Source organism: Nicotiana attenuata, unplaced genomic scaffold, assembly GCF_001879085.1.
Source record: "Nicotiana attenuata strain UT unplaced genomic scaffold, NIATTr2, whole genome shotgun sequence".
Lineage (NCBI taxonomy): Eukaryota > Viridiplantae > Streptophyta > Magnoliopsida > Solanales > Solanaceae > Nicotiana > Nicotiana attenuata.
Genome location: NW_017670474.1, coordinates 135,151 through 148,384, shown reverse-complemented (window position 1 = coordinate 148,384; position 13,234 = coordinate 135,151).

Below are 13,234 nucleotides of genomic sequence, written 5' to 3'. Positions count from 1 at the left end.
ATACACATCTCACAACCAGCTAGTTCAAAAACAAATCCTACACTAAGAAGAAAATCAAAGAAAAACAAAAAGAAAAACACATGGGTTGCCTCCCAAGAAGCGTCTGATTTAACGTCGCGGCACGATGCAGGTTACCATCAATCACTTGAGATAGATCATTGACACCACGTGGCTGTCATCAAACTTGCTAAGATAGTGCTTGACTCTATGCCCATTAACTCTGAAGATCTCACCATTTTTGTTTTTCAAATCAAGAGCACCAAACGGAGTCACAAGCACCACATCAAAAGGTCCACTCCATTTCGACTTAAGCTTTCCCGAAAACAGTCGTAACCGGGAGTTGAACAAAAGAACCAAATCACCCACTTTGAACTCCCTGCCCCGAGCATACTTATCATGTAGGTACTTCATCTTGTCCTTATACAAGGACGCACTGGAGTAAGCATGAAACCGGAACTCATCAAGCTCATTGAGTTGCTCCACACAGAGATTTGCTACAACATCCCATTCAAGATTTAGCTTCCTCAAAGCCCACATTGCTTTGTGCTCTAACTTAACCAGGAGATGGCAAGCTTTCCCAAACACCAACCGATACGGAGACATACCAATCGGAGTCTTATAAGCAGTCCTGTAAGCGCACAAAGCATCATCCAGTTTCTTTGACCAGTCAGCCCTATTTGCATTCACCGTCTTTGACAATATGCTTTTGATCTCCCTGTTGGAGACTTCAACTTGCCCACTAGCTTGAGGATGGTAAGGGGTAGAAACCTTGTGATTGACACCATACTTTGTAAGCAAAGTGTCAAATGCCTTATTGCAAAAATGAGAACCCCCATCACTGATGATAGCTTTAGGAGTGCCAAACTAAAAATACTCTTCTTGAGAAAAGTCACCACACTCCGGGCCTCGTTGTTGGGTAAAGGCGGGGCCTCGATCCACTTTGAAACATAATCAACGGCCACCAGAATGTATGTGTTGCCACAAGAACTCACAAAGGGTCCCATGAAATCAATGCCCCAAACATCAAATATGTCAACCTCAAGAATAGTGTTGAGAGGCATCTCATCCTTCTTTGAAATTCCACCTGCTCTCTGACACTCATCACATCTCTTCACCAGCTCACCCGCATCCTTGTATAGAGTGGGCCAATAAAAACCACAACTAAGCACCTTTGAAGCTGTCCTCGCCCTACCATGATGACCACCGTAGGGAGAGGAATGACAAGCCTCTAGAATACTCATTTGCTCCTCTTCCGGAACACATCTCCGGATCACCCCATCATTATAGATTTTGAACAAGTAAGGATCATCCCAATAGTAATCCAAACTGTCCCGTTTAAGCTTCTTCCTATGGTTAGAAGAGAGCTCACACCGGACAATACCGGTCACAAGAAAGTTGGCAACATCCACAAACCAAGGCATGTCATTCACAGATACCGAGAGGAGTTGCTCATTAGGGAAAGAATCATTAATTTCTAGGCCATCAAGGGGCCTCCCTTCTTCCTCCAAGCGGGACAAGTGGTCTGCCACTTGGTTTTCACACCCTTTTCGATCCAAAATCTCAAGGTCAAACTCTTGAAACAGTAAAACCCATCTAATCAATCTTGCTTTGGAATCCTTCTTTGTCATCAAGTAGCGGAGTGTTGCATGGTCTGTATGAACTATCACCTTGGCCCCCATGAGATAGGGCCTAAATTTCTCCATTGCAAACACAATTGCTAACAACTCTTTTTCCGTCACCGTGTAATTCACTTGATCATCATTCATTGTTTTGCTTGCATAATACACCGGGTGAAACATCTTGTTTATCCTTTGACCTAAGACCGCTCCCACCGCAACATCACTTGTGTCACATATAAGCTCAAAAGGTAAGCTCCAATTGGGTGCGGTTATGATAGGAGTAGTTGTTAATTTGTACTTGAGAAGTTCAAAAGCTTTCATGCATTCCTCATTGAACACGAACTTTGCATCCTTTTCCAATAGTTTGCACAAAGGATTCACTACCTTAGAAAAGTCTTTGATGAATCTTCGGTAGAAACCCGCATGCCCAAGAAAACTCCTAACCCCCTTGACTGAAGTAGGAGGAGGAAGTCTTGAAATCACTTCGACCTTAGCCTTGTCCACCTCTATTCCTTTCTTTGAGATCTTATGGCCGAGGACAATGCCCTCATCGACCATGAAGTGGCATTTTTCCCAGTTGAGCACAAGATTTGTCTCTTCACACCGAGCCAACACTTTGTCAAGATTCTTCAAACACTCATCAAAAGAGTCACCCACAACACTGAAATCATCCATGAACACTTCCAAGAAATCCTCTACCATGTCGGTAAATATGGCCATCATGCACCACTGGAAAGTGGCGGGTGCATTACACAAACCAAAAAGCATCCTAGAAAATGCAAAGGTCCTGTACGGGCATGTGAATGTGGTTTTCTCCTGATCTTCCAGAGCAATCAATATCTGGTTGTAACCTGAGTACCCATCCAGAAAACAGTAGAAGGCACGCCCAGCAAGTCTATCTAGCATTTGGTCAAGAAAGGGCAATAGAAAATGATCTTTTCGGGTCACTTTATTCAGTTTGCGGTAGTCCATGCACACCCGCCATCCGGTGACAGTCCTGGTTGGAATCAACTCATTTTGCTCATTGGTAACCACGGTCATACCACCCTTCTTCGGCACACATTGCACCGGAGAAGTCCAAGAACTATCCGAGATGGGGTACACAACCCCTGCATCAAGCCACTTGATCACCTCCTTTTTGACAACCTCTTGCATAGCCTCGTTCAACCTCCTTTGATGTTCCACGGAGGGCTTGGCATCATCTTCAAGTATAATCTTGTGCATGCAAAAGGCGGGGCTTATTCCCCGAATATCAGCTAGAGTCCATCCAATTGCCTTCTTCCATTTTTGGAGCACCGCCAATGTGGCATCTACTTGCATGTTAGTAAGACAAGAGGAAAGAATAACTGGCAAAGTTGAACTAGGGCCTAAGAATTCATACCTGAGGTGTGGAGGCAAAGGCTTCAACTCCAACACGGGAGGTTCCTCAATTGAAGGCTTTGTTGGGGGAGTTTACGGGGCTCATAAGAGTAAGACCCCATACCATGTAAATCATTGACACACTCTACCCTTCCTTCATCCTCATTGACATCAAGGTTCAACAATACCGCTTCTAGGGGATCCTCCACATTGATCATGGCACTAGTATTATCAACGATCACCTCCGTGACGATCCACAAAAGACCACACTTCTTTGCTATTTGGATGCTTCATTGATTTGCACACATGAAAGACCACTTTTTCATCACCCACCCGGAAGGTGAGTTCCCCTGCTTCCACATCGACCAATGCCTTCCCAGTTGCAAGGAAAGGTCTTCCCAAAATTATAGGCACCTCATAATCGACCTCGCAGTCGAGAATCAAAAAATCAGCAGGCAAGATAAATTTGTCCACCCGGACAAGAACATCATCAATAATACCAAGCGGCCTCTTCATTGTTCTATCCGCCATTTGCAATCTCATTGAAGTCGCCCTCATTTGCCCGATACCCAAAGTTTTGAACACGGAGTAAGGCATCAAATTGATGCTTGCTCCCAAATCACATAGTGCCTTTGCAAAGTTTGCACTCCCAATGGTGCATGGAATGGTAAAAGCGCCGGGATCTTCTAGCTTTGGATCCATCGAGTGCACAATTGCACTATCTTGGTGAGTTATCTTGATGGTCTCACAATCCATGGATCTCTTCTTTGTCACCAAGTCTTTCATGAACTTGGCGTAACCCGGCATTTGCTCGAAAGCCTCCACCAAAGGGACATTGATTGATAAGCTCTTCATCATGTTACTAAATTTCTTAAACTGGTTCTCATTTTTCTGCTTCGCAATCCTTTGGGGGTAAGGTGGAGGAGGCCTTGGCAAAGGAGCCTTGGCTTTAGGCATAACCGCTTCTGGCATGTCTATTACGTGTTCCCTAGACGGGTTCACGTCATTCTGAGTCTCCACCTCGTTATCCCGAATATCAATCCTCCCTTCCTATTTCAAGTTCTCATCATTCACATTCTGAACAAATAAAGGGATATCATCCTCTTGCAACTCAACTTCATCACTCAAAATTTCCTTTTGTTTGGAGGCATTCACATCACCACCTCGACTGCTTCTTGTAGTTACCGCCATTGCATGCCCGGTATTGTTCCCACCCTTCCGGTTGACTACCGTATCACTAGGTAGAGCCCCCTTAGGGAGAGTATTCAAGGATTATGAGATTTGGCCAAGTTGAACCTCCAAGTTTCTAATTGAAGTATTGTGGGATGCCAATTGGGCATCAGGGTTGGCGTTCTTTTTCATCATCTGTTCAAACATCATTTCGATCCTCCCCATTTCATTGTTTGATGAGCTAAGACCTTGGGATGGAAATGGGGGTGGGTTGTTTGGTTGTTGATACATCGGGGGCCTTTGAAAGCCTTGCCCCCTATTTCCTTGATTGCCATTGTTCCAACCACCCTGATTGTTGTTTCCGCCCCAATTGTTGTTGTTGCCACTCCAGTTGCCTTGGTTGTTCTGATTGCCCCAATTCTGATTTTGGTTGTTGTTCCCCCAGTTGCTATTTCCTTGTTGTTGTTGATTCCCCTAATTGCCTTGGGATCTCCATTGTTGTTATTGCTTAGAAGCATTGCCCCTTTGGCCTTGATAATTGTTCACGTACTGGACTACTTCATTCTGCTCATCATACCCATCATCTTGGTTGAACCCACCACTATCTTCGTCATATTGATCCGGACTCCCTTGGCTTTGTTGACCTCTTTGTCTCCTTTTGTTGACCAACATCTTGACACCCTCCATAGCATTTACCTGACGTGGTGCTTGAACCTGCTGTAATTGTGCCTTTGCTAACTGGTTCATTGTTGTTGTTAGCTCCGCTATTGCTTGACCATGGTCGTGGAGCTCTTTATGCAAATGAATGACTGTGAGATCACCCTATGGCAAATTAGCTCGACTTTGCCAAGCTGAGGAAGTGTCCGCCATCTCATCCAATATTTCACAAGCCTGATCATACGGTGTGTTCATGAAATTGCCCCCTGCGAGCTGGTTCACTATACACTGATTTGTTGTGTTAATGCCACGGTAGAATGTCTGTTGTATCATCGCCTCGGTCATATCATTGTTTAAACATTCTTTCACCATAGTTCAGTATCTCTCCCATATCTCATGAAGTGGTTCGTTGGGCTCCTGTTTGAACGCCAAGATCTCATTCCTCAAAGTCGCCATGTGACCCGGCGAGAAAAACTTTGCTATAAACTTGTCCGCCAACTCATCCCATGTATGGATGGTATGGTTGGGAAGTCTCTCCAGCCAGTCCAATGCTTTCCCTCAAAGTGAGAAAGGGAATAATCTCAACCGCAATGCATCCTCTGACACATTCGTCTCTTGCTTCCCCAACAGGTATCAACGAAGCCTTTAAGGTATTTGTACGCATTCTGATGGGGAGCTCCTGTGAAGTACCCTCGCTGCTCCAACAAAGTCAACATCACATTGGTAATTTGAAAATTATCCGCCCGGATCTGGGGTGGGATAATTGCACTGGCGTAGCCCTGGTTTGGAAGCACCCGAGGTACGGCTCTTGGAGGAGGCGGGGGAGGGTCTGGAATATTGTCATTGGCCTGTCGGCCTCTCCTTTGTCCTTGAGGTACTAGAGGTACCTCCTCCTCTCCATTATCATCAACCTCCTCCCAAGGTGGAATATCTCCAAGAGGAGCATTGTTTGCCATTTTTGTACCTGTATTGATAATTCACCCAAGTCAGTAAACTAGAAGGAAATAAAAACAAAACAGAAAACTAGATAGATAGATAGCCAGAACCGTTTAGCTCCCCGGCAACGGCGCCAAAAAGTGATCGGGTCCAACCCTACACCGCTACAGAGTGGCAAGAGCGGTAGATGCAGCTTTTACCCGAGAAGGTCGGGATCGAATTCGCAAGGAGCTAGAATAATTTTGGGATTGGGTTCCTATCTAAACTAGCAATGCGCAATGTAATTGTTTACACTTCCAAACATGCTTTGATATTTTTACTATTCTAAATTTTATACTAATGATGCCGGAAATTTTACTAAGTATGATATTTTTTTGTAGGGTTTTCTTGATTGGTAAAGAGGCACTAGGGAAGTGACTGACTCCTAGGTGAATATCTAACGGGATCTAAAACTTAGGGCAATTTGTTATAGCTGGGATCGTGATATAGCCAATGCACGAAAGTACTCACTCTATACCTCTCGGTAGTTTGAGTGACTATGCCTTAATTGGCTTTCTCAAGTCCAATTGGGTGTTTCAAATTTGTGCAAGAAAAATTGACTCAATTCGGGTATTACTATCTCTAGGTTTAACCCTTTAATTGGGGCTATCAATCTCTTGAATGAGATAGAATGCACCCCAATTCCTTGTTGGCCTGAATTTTCTAGACTTGGACTCTCTTCCTCAAGAAGAGCCTAAGTCAAAAAGGCACAAATTAGTGTTTGAAACCACCAATTCAACATTAAAAGCACAAAACAGGCCAAATATTATTCACCCACAAACATCTAAGCCCTAAAATAAGAGATCCATTAAATACCCACACTAGATTGAGCCACAACCCTAGCTAATGGATTTAGCTGCTCATAATTGAAGAAGAAATCATAGATTGAGATGAAGAATAACCCATAAAATGTAATTACAAGTTAAGATTCCAAGATTAATTGCTAAACAAGATACAAAATTACTCAAAATAGGTAAAATATGGTGTTCTCGTGCTCAGCTACAGATAAGATGACCTAAAAATCTGAAAAAGTAGTATTTATACACAGCCAAATTTTCCGGACAAAAATGCCCCTGACGGAGGTACCGCTGACAGCGGAAAATGGACCGTTGCAGCGGTAAGGCTACCGCGGCCGCGGTAAATCAACCGCGGATTGCGGTCTTCAGCTTTAACTCATACTCCAAGCTCTCTGAATCTCTTCTCCGCGGACTGCAATAAAAGGACCGCTGTCGCGGTAGAGGTACCGCGGTTGCATAAAATCACCGCGGACCGCGGTAGCTTTTAATCCTAGAAAATAATCTCTCTGAACCTTGCCACCGCGGACCGCGATAACGGGACCGCGGTCGTGGTGGGTCTTCTGCGGCCGCGGTGGATTTTCCGATGTAGCGCTGCTTTGACTTGGTTTTGAACTTGTGCATGTTTCACTCCTTTTTTGAGCTGTTTATGACATCCTTGTCTCCTTTTGACCAAACACTGCAAACAAGCATAACAAGTTAGCTTTTGGGAATACTTGTACACATTTTAGTCCAAAACTCAAGCAAAAAGGAGCATCAATAGACTTGAATCCCTAGTTATCAAAGACCCAAAGTCATCCTGGGAATTGCGAACCAAAACAGCTCGTTACTGCCTCGTGGATAGGCAATTGTATAGAATACGAAGGACCATTGGCCTGATGCTTGGGAGCCTCGGAGGCAGACTACGTGATGAGAGAAGTCCACGAAGGGATTTGCGAGAACCATTTCGATGCAGATTCGTTAGTTCTAAAACTGGTTAGGGCAGGTTACTATAGGCCCTGGATAGAGCAGGACGCAAAGACATTCATTCGGAAATACGACAAATGTCAACGCCTTGCGTAATTGGTGCACCAACCAGTATAGCTATTGCATTCGGTGTTGTCCCCATGGCTATTCATGAAATGGGGAATGGACATAGTCGTTCCTCTGCCACCGGGCCCCCGAAAGGTAAGATTACTATTAGTTTTAACTAACTACTTCACTAAATGGGTTGAAGAAGGTCCTTAACAAAAGATCGATAAATGCGAAATGATGGACTTCATATAGGACCACGTAATTTGCCGATTCGGAATACCGAAGAAGATTGCTTGTGACAACAGGCAGCAATTGATAGGCACAAAAGTCATAATTTTTTTGGAAGATTTGAAAATCAAGAGGATCACATCTTCACCATACCATCCAAGTGCTAACGGACAAGTAGAATCAATAATAAGGTGATTATCCAGAAGCTTAAAATAAGCTAGAAGCTGCTAAAGGCAAATGGAACGAAGAGTTACCGGGTGTACTATAGGCATACCGAACAACGGCAAAGTCAAGTACGGGAGAAACACCTTTCTCTCTGGTATACGATGCAGAAGTTCTGATACCGGTGGAAGTGGGGGAACCAAATCTAAGGTTTTCCCGATCAGACGAAGAAGCAAACAATGAAGCGATGTTTGTGAGGCTGGACTTGCTAGACGAACACAAGGACTTGGCATACGTAAGGATGGTGGCCGAAAAGCAAAGGATGAAAAGATATTATAATTGGAGGGCCAATCTCTGCTACTTCAAAGTAGGGGACATGGTTTTGAGAAAGGTGACTCAGAGCAATCGGGAAGTCAACGCCGGGAAGCTGGGTCCAACATGGGAATGTCCTTACCATGTTTCAACTATTACCGGTAAAGGATCGTACGAATTGGAGAATCAAGATGTAGTCAAGTTGCCCAGTAATTGGAACATGAATCACTTCAAAAGGTACTATTGCTGATGGATCCTATCAAAACAGAAAGTATGTGCTGCACTCTTTTTTCCTTCGGTCAGTTTTTGTCCCAACCGGATTTTTCTGGCAAGGTTTTTAATGAGGCGGCAACAGAAAGCATACTACGAAAGAAGCGTCATTGGTAAAAATAAGACCTTTAAATCACAAGGCATTAAAATCTTCATATCAATAATAAACTGCTATGGGATGGTTAAGTAATCTTTGGCTCGATAGCAAACCGCTGATGGAAAGCAAAGCTTGTCATCGAACCAAAGACTATTTAACCATTCACAAGTTGCTTAATGAAGCAAGACTTCCACTGTTCCAACTCGCATATTTCACATTCGAACAATGGGGAGAATAGTAATATATACGACAACAAGAATGCCACGAAAACCAGGGACTGCTAGAGCTGGGAATAATAATGTATCATCGGGACCGGGGACTGCACGCCCAGCCCCATAGAATACGTTATACAAGTTAGCCACATGTATTGGCAATTTTTTTACTTTAGCAAATGAATGCTCATGTACTTTTAAATATAGAAGAAATAAAATAAAGTACTTTTATTTTTTATCTTATTTCTTATCTAAATAATGCGTTGATTTTATCATCTAAGAGTTAATCAAAACTTATATTGCTTATTCTAGAATGAACATGAGACGTCTTTTCAAGTGCACCATAAACATAAGAGGGCCCTCTCTTATGAAACCCTCATAGTAAAGGGTTGATTCCGGAAGAATTTGTGCCCGGAATCAAAAGCTATCGGATAAAGATATATCCGAAGCTTTAATCAATTTAACGCAAACGGAATACATTTTTCACAACACTTAAGCAAAAATTCTTTATTTATCAAAGTGCCAAACTTAGTGAAAAGTTTGGCATAGGTACAAGATATAAAAAAAGGAGAAGAAGCTAAGCGACATTGCCGCCGGAGCCCGAAGGGAGAGAGGGATCTACGTCTCCCCCAGTGGAAGAAGACGGATTAGATTCCGGGTGCAGCAGGCCGAGCAGGAAGATTTTCTCGAGCAGTTAGCTCTAATTCTCAGGCCTTGACGATGCAATCATCAATATCGATGATGCCCGCTTTGGCCTCTTCCAAGGTTTTTCTCCACATATGATATATAGCATAAGTCTTCTCAAATATGAGGGGATCCTCTTGGTAATGGAGTTTTGCTTTAAGTTAATCAACCTCAGCCTGAAGGTCATCCCTTTCAGATCTCATGGCACCGAGACGAGAAGTTTAATAGTTGTAGATAAATGGATCCGATTTTGCTCCATGATTCTCTTAAACCTCTCCTCCATCTTGGCCCTCTTCTCTTCGGAAACTCGCGCTAGACAGTAGTGAGCATAGCGTCATGTAACTCGGCCTACTTAGCCTTGGCCTCTTGAAGCTTTTCGTGCAATTGAGCAGTTTCTTGATTGTGGGCCATTTTATCTGCTCACTCTACTGCAATCGAGACTAGAGCTCGTCCATGTCAGCATCTTTTGCCTCTAGAACTGAGAGGCGTGCAACAAGTTGGTTCCTTTCAGCCAACAGTTGATCTCGCTCGGAAGCGAGTCCTTGCTTATCAAGGATAAATTTCTACAGGCCTTCGGAAGTGAGAAAGTTGGCCTATAAAAATGAATATCAAGGTTAGAATTCCCATTGCAGCAGATAAATGAAAAAGAAGTGATAAGAAAACAAGTACGGTACCGCCGCTGCCGCGTTGTGCATAGCATTATTTAACAAGCATTCCCCGGAAAGGGAGCGCATATTATTCCAATATATTTCTAAAGCCACTGGCTTCAGATAGTTTACAAGCTCCACCGACTTAGACAACAGATGACATTCCTTCGAAATCTAAAGAGTAGCACTTCTCTTCCCCCGAGGATCTAGGGAAGGGTGTGAATAATTGTGCCCCAAATTTCCATGTCGGGAGACCGGGGGGAGAAGCACCTCTTTCTCGAACATCTGTCACCGGTGGATGAGATGCAGTTGGTGTTGGTAGCAAAGGTGCAGCTGGTGTTGAGGGGCGTAAAGTTGTTGGTGTGGAAAGAAGAGAAGCATCTGCAATAGGGGCAGTGATGGTTGTTGCTTGCTCGGTGGTTGAAGGTAGAAGAAGCCCAGGGTCCGAACCCCTTGGACCGGAAGCAGCAATGGGTATTGGAAAGCGAGAATTAACATTATCCACCAAGTCCATCTCGCCCCAAAGCTCTTGGGTTTCTCCTGCAGACGGGTTTTAAAGCTCCCCCGGCTGAGCATCCAGTTGAGTTGATGAAGATCTTTTCCTCCTTTGAAGGGAAGCCTCTCCATCACTAGCTTCCCCTTCGTTATTGAGGACCACTGTATCTATGGCCAGCTTGATCGTTGTTTCCATTATCTTCTTCCATTGGGCCCCAACTGAGGAAGAGCGTCATATTTTTGGTTACTTGTTTCAGGTTGGGGACTTCGAGAAGAGGCACCCTCACCGGAAGCTAGTTCACGAGCACTACTTCGAGCAAAGCACTTTGTAACACCTTCATGGCCTCTTCGGGGTCAGCTAAGGCATCGACCTCGGGGCAGGTGATAGAGCCCTGCGAAAGTCTTGAATCGGACAAAAAGCGAAGTTAGCAATTTTTTATGAAGTTACCTGTGTTCGTACAAAGATAAAAGGAAGAAGAACTTGGATTACCGTAATTTTTTACTTTCCAACCGTATTTGAGGGCCATCTCCTTCCATCAGCGGGATTCTAGTGTTGTTATTTCCAGAATTTTCTGGACCCACTGGTCCAGACCTTGAACTTATGGTGGCTCTCATCGGTTAGCTGGAAAAAAAGAAATAAAAAGATCAGCAACAACAGAAAACAACCTTTCACGAAAGAAGAAAATGAGTAAATCGTAAACTTATGAAAGCGATTCCACGGTTCAATAAAAGGCGGAGCAGTAGCCAGGATAATATCCTTGATAGCGATGATGACAAATCGCTCCATATACCCGCGATCATTGTCATCATCCATGCTGGTGAGAAGAGCGTGATAGCCACGTTTACCAAAGTTTATTACTCCCCCACGAAAAATTTTAGGGGAGTAGAAATTCATCATGTGTGTAAGGGTTAGGGTTTTCTTGGTCTTCGTGCACAGCTGGCAAAGGCAAGCCACTATTCGCCATATAGATGGGTCCACCTGTGCAAAGCAGATGGTACCGGTGGCGAAACTCCAAAATTACGAGGTCTAGCCCTTCATTCGACCCAGGGAGAATGGACCCAAGGTAAAGGGATACGTATAGACATACGTGAAATCCTCCTTGGTGAAGGTAACCCGATCTATCATATCTGAAGCGAGGATGTCAAGATTATGGCAGTTGCAGTCCTCCTTCACAGTAGGAATACTAGAAGGGAGAATGGAGGAGGGATACCTGCTAACAGCCCAAGTCCGTGAAGACGCGGAAGGGGCCTTCTCTTGGAAGTCGTTAGCAGTGCTAAGGTGTTTGGGTATGGTGGTGTTTACAGTAGGAGGTTCAAAATCGGCTTCAACGTCCTAGTTTTACTTTGGGCCTCCACCGAAGAGAAGGCTAGACTTTCTAAAGAATGTAGTGGAAGAAGCCATGGTAGTAAAGAGGCAGTAAAATTTTTTGCTAAGAGAGTTAGAGAAGATAAAAATTCTCTAAGCATATGAAGAGTGAGTGTACAGAAGAAGAAAGAGTTATGAAGATGTTGGAAGTAAATAAGTAAATTCATGAGTAGAAGTGAAGATATAGACGATAAAAATCGTGGTCATGATTACTTCGAAAATATTTGTTGAATCGTGGGGTAACACGTATTCGGGGTATAAATGCGAGAAGACGTGCGTCCTTTCAAACGTCAGAAACTGTACAGGGACTTTCCCATCAAGAAAGGGATCTTCACAACTTCCCCATGACACAAAGATGTGACATTGGAAAGCAGGGAGACTATCTGTATGAGGTAAAATTGATTTATAATAAATGGTTGAATGATAGCGTGACACGTGGAATCGAAGACAGGTAAAAGGCGAGTCAAGTAACGATCAGTACTGGGAACAACAACTACAATTGACATCGGGTAAATCTCGAAGGGATCATGGTCAACGGGAGCAGATCGAGTATTTGCCATTAGATAGCATTCAATGAAGAATATTCTCTAAATTAAATGGGCAACCGTTGCAACGAATATTTACATTCATAGCCTGCCGTTACATATTCAGTGGTATCTCACTGATGGCTCGGGCCCCCCCGGAAGGAGGCCTTCTTCGCCTTCCACCTAAGCTGCGCAGGAAAGGCCCAAAGCCAATCCCAGGGAACAGTGAAGCTTCATAGGGTCTTTCTGTCCAGGTGCAGGTAGTCCGCATCTTCACAGACATGTCTATTTCACCGAGCCTCTCTCTGTGACAGTGCCCAGATCGTTACGCCTTTCGTGCGGGTCGGAAGTCTTCTTTCCTTTCTCGACGGTGAAGTAAGACCAAGCTCATGAGCTTATTAATGACTCTTTTATTGTCATTTAAGTGGGGCTTGATCCTAAGATCTTGTTTCCCTAGGTGTTGCTATAAATAGCAGGCTCGACAGATATTGTAAGACATGAAAATTCTTGGCAAAACATATGCTATATTTCACTTTCGCTCTCAATTAAATAACTTTATTTGCTCTTTTACATTGTTTTCATTTTTATCCTAGGAGACTTTGCGCTCGGAGCCAGACTTGTCATCTTCTTCAATTTCAATTGCTAAGTC